Here is an 8,906-nt window from a genome sequence, read left to right on the forward strand (position 1 = left end):
GAGATGATTGTTCTTTGTTCTAAATATTGTGACCACTTTGGTGAAAACTATGTGAACATTTTAATGATAAGCTGTTGTGCTGTGATAAGTTGTGATATTGTGAATTCTGTACCTTGATTTTCTGTGAATATTTTGCTTTGATTTTTTATGGAATAAATAGAGTGTTCACTATACTGTGTAATCAGAAACTTAAAAGCTGTTCACAGTAACATTCTTCTGGAAAGCTGCTTGTGCATGGCATTACAATCATGTGTTAGTAAACAGTTCATAGGAAGCTATAGACATATTCCAAAGCACCAAGAGAAATACTTTCAAGTACCATGTGATATTGTATTTGGTTAATACCCAATTAAACTTCTATCCCAGTGGAGGTGATCCTGGGTTTTTAAAAGCTATGCTAAAGGGATCAAATATTTAAAAATTTCAATGATGGTACAAAGCCTGTGAATATAAGTCTACCGATATGTTGTTATAAAAAAAATCACTAATCTCGAAGAGATTCTTTCCTAATTAATTTAATATGATTAAGCACTTCCTATGTGCTAGGTGCTAGGGATATGCAGATAGAAATAAAATAGTCCTTGTCCTCAGGAACCTAACATTTTCTATGGGGAGATACCACGTATAAAAACAAGTATGTATCATGTTTTGTGGGTTGCCCAGAACATCTTTTTGAGGAATTATGGGAGATCATAGAATAAAGTTGTGTAAATTTTTTTAAAAAGTGTGGATGAGTAATAATCTGCAGTATTAGAGTTCAATATCTATCAGATCACAGATCTATTGAAACATTAAAGTATTAGGACAAAGTTCGTAAGAGGAAAAGTTATTATATGAAGAGGTGAATTTTGATAGAAATTAGAAAAAATAGAGATAGAAGGAAAGCAGAAGCATATTCTAGGCATAGAAAGGTAACAGTACAAGTACTTGAAGATCACACACACACACACACACACACACACACACACAATGCTATATGTGAAGGACAACCAAAAATTTAATTTGGCTATATTGGCCAATGTATTAATAACAATGTAAAGTAAATCTTGAAATGTAGAGAGAAAAGAATTAATTACTCAGAGGGTTTTTTTTTTTTTGGTTACTCCTCTAGACTATGAAGACCATAATCTACTGGCTAAGTTTGCAGCGGTAGACGTGGGTGGGCTATGATCTTCATCTGTAAAGAGAGCTCTTAGACACTTAGAAATACCCAGCTTCTTAATGTGGGAAGTAAGTATTATAAAAATAAGAGTTTATAATGTAATTATGATTTTATACCAAAATAATTTTAGAGAAAAGGAAAATAAATTATATCTCATAATCATCTTTACTCCATTTACCTTATATAATCAGTTAACAATTCATAGAGTTTAACTTGGGAGGGGAACTTGTGCTTCATTTGCACTCTGAGTTGCCTCTGTCCTCTTAAAATGAAGAACACAAAACTCTTCCCAAAGCATCCCTTTAAATAGGGCTCAGAATCTCAATCAACTTTTCATTTTCCACCAGCTGCACTGGTTAGTTTTGACTACACCATCATCATGTCCCCTAGGACAATCTGCCCTCCTCCACCTTGGTCCAATGATTCTAATTTCACAGTCACCACTTTGTCCTCTCACATAATGATTATTGTTTCCAAAAGTCATATTTCTTCCTATCATCCATCAAGTCTAATACTTCCAGACTAATTTCCTTTAAACCTCTAACAATCATCATGTCACCCTACTTTGTACAAACTTCCAGAGGTTATCCAAGTTCTCCAGGATAAGAACCTATTTCTTTACTCATAAAGGCTTTAAATTCCACATCTTCTGCCAAGAGTCCATCACATGAACTTCCCATTCCAGTTGGACTGATCTTTAAGGCTAATCTCAGGTCCTACTGTACTACCCTCATGAAGTCTTTCCTGACCACTGCTCTGGATTTAGAATGTCTTCTTCAGTTCTTATTTGACCCTTAATTGTGGCTTTCCTTTTATTTTTCATTTATTTTTTCTTTTATTTCTATTTTTCTTACTTTTTGCTACATATTATTATTTTACCTTTTCACATATGTATGTCATTTTCCCAATATATTTTTAGGTTACTATAAGGCATAGAAATTGTATTATAATGATTTGGATCCCCCACAGTGGCCTGACACAGTACAGTGCATAGAATAGGAGCTCAATAAATATCTGATGAATGAATGAATGATCTATAATACAGACATATCTCCAGACAGGAAAGAAGAGTTTTTTTTCAAGTTGGACCAAAGGTTCTTATAAACATTTTAAGAAAGAGCTAGTGAAATGAACATAAAAGAAATCTCCTTTCCAACAAATGATTCCAATATTTTTTAGTCTTCTAAAATTTTGGCTTGTAAGTCATGGAATTTCAACATTTTGCACAATTCAAATTGCACATGGATCTTCTCATGATGAGACCATTTCCTAGTGGGTAGAATTACTGATTCAATAATGCTTTTCTTTTCCTTAGATCTCTAAATTCCTTTTCATACCATGCTCCATGGTAGAGAGAAAGGGACACTGGAACTACAATTTTATTGGTATAAGAACTCTTGGGTGTGGAAACTTTTTCTACCAGTGAAAATTAGGAATTTTCTGATACATAATAAAGTCCCAGTGAATTGCCTACAGCCCTGAGATGTTAAACAACTCACTCAGAATCACACAGTCAAAATGTATATGAGTCTGTATGGTTGTAATGGGAATGTAAATTTTTAAGATCGTCCCTGCCCCTAGGTTAAGTGCACCTGGAGCCTGTGGTGGGAGGCTTGTTTCTCAGGAGATACTTTGTGATTGGGCAATGGGGTCAAGAGGGTTGTCACATTTTCTGAGCCAGGAGAAGGCTATATAATCCCTGATGTGAGACTTTGTTTTGAGGCTCACTTTGAAAAGTGTTTTGTGACTTGACCAGATGAGACTGTGGGCAGCCATTGAGAGCCCCGGCCTTTGAAAAACCCAGATGTTGATGCTTCCCTCTCTGGTAACTGTGGTTTGGTATGGATGTAATGGTTGGACAATTGGAGGCCTGTCTGCTTGAAATGTTTCTGTCTGTATACTCTGAAGTTCGGGGTGCTGACCTTTCTCCCTTGAATTAGATAAATGATATGTTTGATTGATTAAAGCAAGATTGTTAACCCATTTTGAGTTGCTTTCCCTTAGAAAACCCGATCTAAGAACCTGTGTTGTCAGCCACCCTTGGGACTCTGGGGGGCTCACTGCTACAGTGGTATAGGGGAATTATTTCATCAGAGAATCTTATACACACATACATATGTACACACACACATTGATGTGTGTGTTTGTGTGTGTGTACCTGAATGCTTCACTGTGTGTGTATTCATATGTCATCAGTAGGAAAAAAAAAATTTTGTTAAAGGCATACTGATTATTTGACATGATGTGACCTTTCCATTTCTATGTATATTCACATTTACTTCTCTACCTGTATCAATCTATAGTTGTATTTCCACCAGTATTAGCCTATAGTAGCATCATAGTGTAATGGGTACAGTGTTTGACTTAGATATGAAAAACATGGGTTCTAGATCCATAAGTCTAGAAATACTTTTAATTTTCTGTGAGACTCTAGGCAGATCATTTGACTTCTTAACCTCAATTTCCTCTTCTGAAAAATGGAGATAACAGCACCTTCTTCCAAGGATTATTGTGAGGACAACAAGGAAATACGTGTAAAACATTTTAAACCTTAAAATATTATATAGTTAGATATTATTAAACCATATGTATTACAACAATATATAATACATAATTTATGTACATAGCAACACATAAACTTCAATATTTGAATATAGTTGTTAGTTATTCTATGTAGGTATATGTTGTACCAACCCAGAGTCTATCCCTTTCACACATAACTAGAAAATTGTATGAGGCAAAGCAAAATAAGTCAACAAGCATTTATTAAGGACTTAAGATATTCCAGATACTGTGCTAATTGCTGGAGCTGTAAGTATAAGCATAAAGAAAGATAATCCCTGCCTTCAAGAAGCTTACATTCTAATTAACTGATGTGACCCCAAAATAATCTTGCTTGGAAATTAATATTCTGGTGACAATCTACAAACTTAGTATGCAAGTCCTCAAATGAAACACAAAGATTTTCACTGGTTGTGTCCTTCAAGGTTTTTGAGCTTGGTTAAGGATCTAACAGTATTTATGGTCAGTTGGTATTAAAAATGAGGAAACTGAGGGTTAGGAGGGTCAAATAGCTACTTAGTGACTGAGTTGACACTAGGATTTATCTCTTAATCTCAGTGGGGATTTCAGCTTTCAGAATGGTGCTTGTAAAAAATACCTCCCTGACCTTTACCCCCATCTCGGTCTCTTGACAAACCTATTTTCTTTCAAGGTTTTATTCTAGTGTTAACTCTTTAATGAAGCCTTTCCAAAAAAAAAAAAAAAAAACAACAAAAACCAAAAGACCCATACCTTAACATAAACTCAAGTGAAAGGAATTTCTCTGCCCTGATAGTGTCCTTGACTCTCCCTCACCCCTATTGTTTCTTTTTGCCCCATAGAAGCTTAGATCACAGAACAGCTAGGTGGTGCAGTGGAAAGAGTGTGCCTGGAATCAGGAAGACTGATACATTCATGAGTTCAAATCCGACCTCAGACACTTTACCAACTGTGGTGACCCCGGGAAAGCCATGTTACCCTGTATTTGCCTGAGTTTCCTCATTTGAAAAATGGGCTAGAGAAGAAAATGATAAACCACTCCAGTATTTTTTTTTTAAGAAAGCACCAAATCGGGTCATGAAGAGTCGGGGGCACAACTGAAAAATGATTGAAAAACAACATCACAGATCATATGGACATAATTATTTGTGTTTTTATCATCTCTTCCCCATCTTGCATTCATAATTAGGCAGCGATCTCTGAAACAGTTTTTATAATTTCATTTTTTTTGTGCCTAGAACGATACCTTGCATAATGTTTAATAAAAGTTTATTGAATGAAATTCACTGAATTGCTATAGAGAATGAAGGATTGTCTTATTATTCCTAGAAGCTTTATAATCAAGGATAAACCTATTCTTAATTCAGTGCTAGGCTATGCAGAGCAAGAAAACAAGTCAGCTAACCACTCAGATTTTAGCCAGGAATAGTAAAACCATCATACGATCTAAAGGTGTCAGAGAAAGGTCAGAATTTGGCTGAAGGTGAGTGCCAATTATGTTGGTCTGAGATCAGGTGCAGACTAGTATTAAAATCAGGACAAAAACCATGAGACATATACTCAGGGACAGAGAAGGATCAGAAAGAGGTAATATCAAGGGAATAATATCAGCATGCAGCTGAATCCAGTGTTTTAAGGATAAAATCTAGAGCCAGAATTTCCTGAGTATGGAAAATTCTGAAAAAATCCAGATTCAAGTTCAAGTATATATTATAGTTGTAACCATTTGCTATTTGCTTTTATTTTAAAAAATTATAATAATACTTAATGTTCCAAAAATGCCTGTGTCAAAATTATTATTAGATAAATAATAGAAGTGTTATTCTCCAGTTTTATGCGTGAGTAAACTGAACTTCAGTGAGGTCTAAGTAACTTGCTTATAGTCAACAGCCTAGTAAGAGCCAGTATTCACATTCAGGCCTAGTGAAGCCAAAACCAAGTTAAATCAATTCTGTTCAATTCAATTCATTTTTAATAGATGCCATAGATCTAGAGTTAGAAGGAATCCTTAAGACCATGTAATCCAACTTCTTCATTTCACAGGTGAGGAAACTTAAACCTAGCCACATTTAAACAACTTGGACTAAGGATACAGAGGCAATAAAGATCAGAGGCAGAATTTGACCATAGATCCTCTCACTCCAGATCCAGTGCTCTCTCTCTCTGTATATAATACTTTATATAAACTTAAAAAAATTTATTGAATGCCTACTATATGCAAAGTACATCTTGGTTCAGTGACTTACCCAAGATCATCAGGTAGTTTCAGAGTTGTGGTTCAAACTAAAGTCCTCTAACTTAAAAGCAAATGTCTTTTCACTGAACCTTGATAGATACACATATTTAAAAGGAAGGAGGAAAAGGAAGAGGAAGAGACAGAAAAAAAATAGAGAAGAAGCAATGGCAAAACTAATAGGAAACTGTGATAGTGCAGAGAAGTTAAAGCCAAGGGATGAGAAGGCATCATTAAGAAGTAAGTGGTCCACTTCTAGTACTATAGCTCAAAGAGATCATACAAATGGGAAAAGGACCCAAATGTACAAAAATATTTAAAGCATCTCTTTTTGCTGTGGCCAAGAATTGGAAATTGAGGGGATGCCCATCAACTGGGGAAACACTGAACAAGTTGTGGTATATGAATGGCATAGAATGTTTTTGTATTATAAGAAATGATGAGTATGGAAGATTAAAGAAAAACCTGGAAAGGCTTATATGAACTGATGCTGAGGGGAGCAGAACCAGGAGAACATTGTACACAGTTACAACCACGTTGTGCTATGACTAACTTTGATAGACTTGGATCTTCTCAGCAATGTGAGGTTCTAAGACAATTCCAGGGGGCTCATGATGGAAAATTCTATCCACATCCAGAGAAAGAACTATGGAATCTGAATGCAGATCGAAGCATACTATTTGCTCTTTCTCGTTTTTCTTTTGTTTTGGTTTCCTCCTTCTCATGATTCATTCCACTGGTTATAGTTTGTCTCTATAATATGACTAATGTGATAATATGTTTAACATTAATATTTATGTAGAGCCTCTATCATATTGCATGCCCTTTTGGGGGAGGGAGAGGGGAGAAAGAGGGAGAAAATTTAAAACACAAAAGCTTGTGATACTGAATGTTCTAAACTAAAAACATAATTAATTAATTTTTAAAAAGAAGTAAATGGTCCTTGCTGTCAAATTGATCAATGAACTTGTCAATCTGCATATGCTTCCAAGAGTGAATAGCATCACCCATCAGTGACTTCTGACTTTGTATGTTTCTTTTCCATGATCTCTCATAATTCCTCTAGAGAGGACCTACCCAACAGACTAGAGGACTTATTTTAGCCTTTATAGCATTCCTTGACTACCCAGGAAGCATTTGATTTATCTCTTCCTTGTGCTTTATTTTGTCATGTGATAAATGCACCTTCTTTTCTGTTTATGTGTTAAGTGGATGATAGTCATTTCACTACTTCTTTCAAGCAAGTACTCATCAAGGAGAATAAGGACAAGGAAAAAAGGAAGAAGAAGGAGGAGGAGGAGGAGGAGGAGGAGGAGGAGGAGGAGGAAGAAGAAGGAGAAGGAGAAGGAGAAGGAGAAGGAGAAGAAGAAGAAGGAGAAGAAGGAGAAGAAGGAGAAGAAGGAGAAGAAGGAGAAGAAGGAGAAGAAGGAGAAGAAGGAGAAGAAGGAGAAGAAGAAGAAGGAAGAACTGCCGGAGACACAAACTGGATTTCCAAGACTTGAGGAGTGAATGAGTGCTGTAGAAGCCAAGGCAGTTGTTGGACTGCTTTTAATAGAAGTTTGGCTGTAAAGAGATAGAGGAGGGTGAAGAAGATAGCTGACCACCATAATTCTTAACCTTATCAGAGCCAGTATGCTAAAGGACCATCTTACAGACACATAAAAATAGTGAAAATTGACAAACTACTAGCTATTATGGGCAAAGGGATGAGGAGTAAATTGTTTTCCTGGATTGTACTTATAATTGCACATACATTTTAATCAAGATATCTATTTAGAAATCAGCAATATATGATATACCATTAGATTTTAAAGCTAGAAAAATCTGAAAAATCACATAGTACAACCCATCAAATATATAAATGTGAAAAGGTAAGAAGGTAAATTTATCCAAGGTCATATTGTTTGTTGGTGGCATATGTAGTAATTGAATTCTGCTCTTCTAACTCTTAGCCCACCATTTTCCACCACACAAAGTTGAATTTTCACATGATAATGTAGGGTGAACCAAGTGTCATTGTTTTATTGTGAACACTTTCATATATGATCATTAAAAGGGGATGGTGCTTTATATTCCCTTGTGTTTTAAATACTCCCTAAATAGCATTTTTTTTCTAATTTCACATTAGGTAGTAATTATCTCTTTGTTTTTTTAAAGCAATTGGGGTTAAGTAACTTGCTCAAGGTTACAGGGCCAGTTATTTCTGAGTGTGGTGCTAAGTATCTGAGCCCAGATTTGATCCCCAGGTCATCCCGACACTGGAGCCAGTGCTCTTACTCGCTGAGCCACCTGGCCACCCCATAATTATCTCTTGAATGAAAATGTCCTTTAAGAAATCTTGTGCTATAGTGATAATCACTGAATATAGTCATACATATTTGTAGCAGCAAGCACCCCAGCATCCCCAGGGTGGCTGCCCATACAGGTTCTCGGATCTGCTGTGTTAAAGGAAAGCAACTCAAAATGGCTTAACAAGCTTACTTTAATCAGTCAAACATGTATCGTTTACGTAGTTCAGGGGAAAAAGGTCAGCACCCCGAACTTCAGAGTGTACAGACAGAATTATCAAGACAGAGAAACAGATCAAGTACAAACTGTGCAACCATTACATCCATACCAAACAACATCTGGGTTTCAAAGCCGGGGGCCTCTGGACAACGGCTTCCCATAATCCAGATGAAATCACAGAACACTTCTCAAAGTGAGCCCCAAAAGAAAGCTACACATCAGGGTTTATATAGCCTTCTCTTGGCTCAGAGAATGTAACAACCTTATTGACTCACTGCCCAATCAAAAAGTATCTACTGAAAAACAAGCCTCTCACCCCAGGCTCCAGGTGCACTTTAGCCTAGGGGCAGGGAAGATCTTTAAATTTACATTCCCATTACAATATTTCAACAAATTTTTCATTTCTCTACTCATGTTTCCTTTTTAAAATTTATTTATTTTTAGTTTTCAACACTCATTTTC

Source organism: Petaurus breviceps, unplaced genomic scaffold (genome assembly GCF_028583685.1).
Source record: "Petaurus breviceps papuanus isolate PSGF00001 unplaced genomic scaffold, PetGlider_PUasm1.0 214, whole genome shotgun sequence".
Taxonomy (NCBI): Eukaryota; Metazoa; Chordata; class Mammalia; order Diprotodontia; family Petauridae; genus Petaurus; species Petaurus breviceps.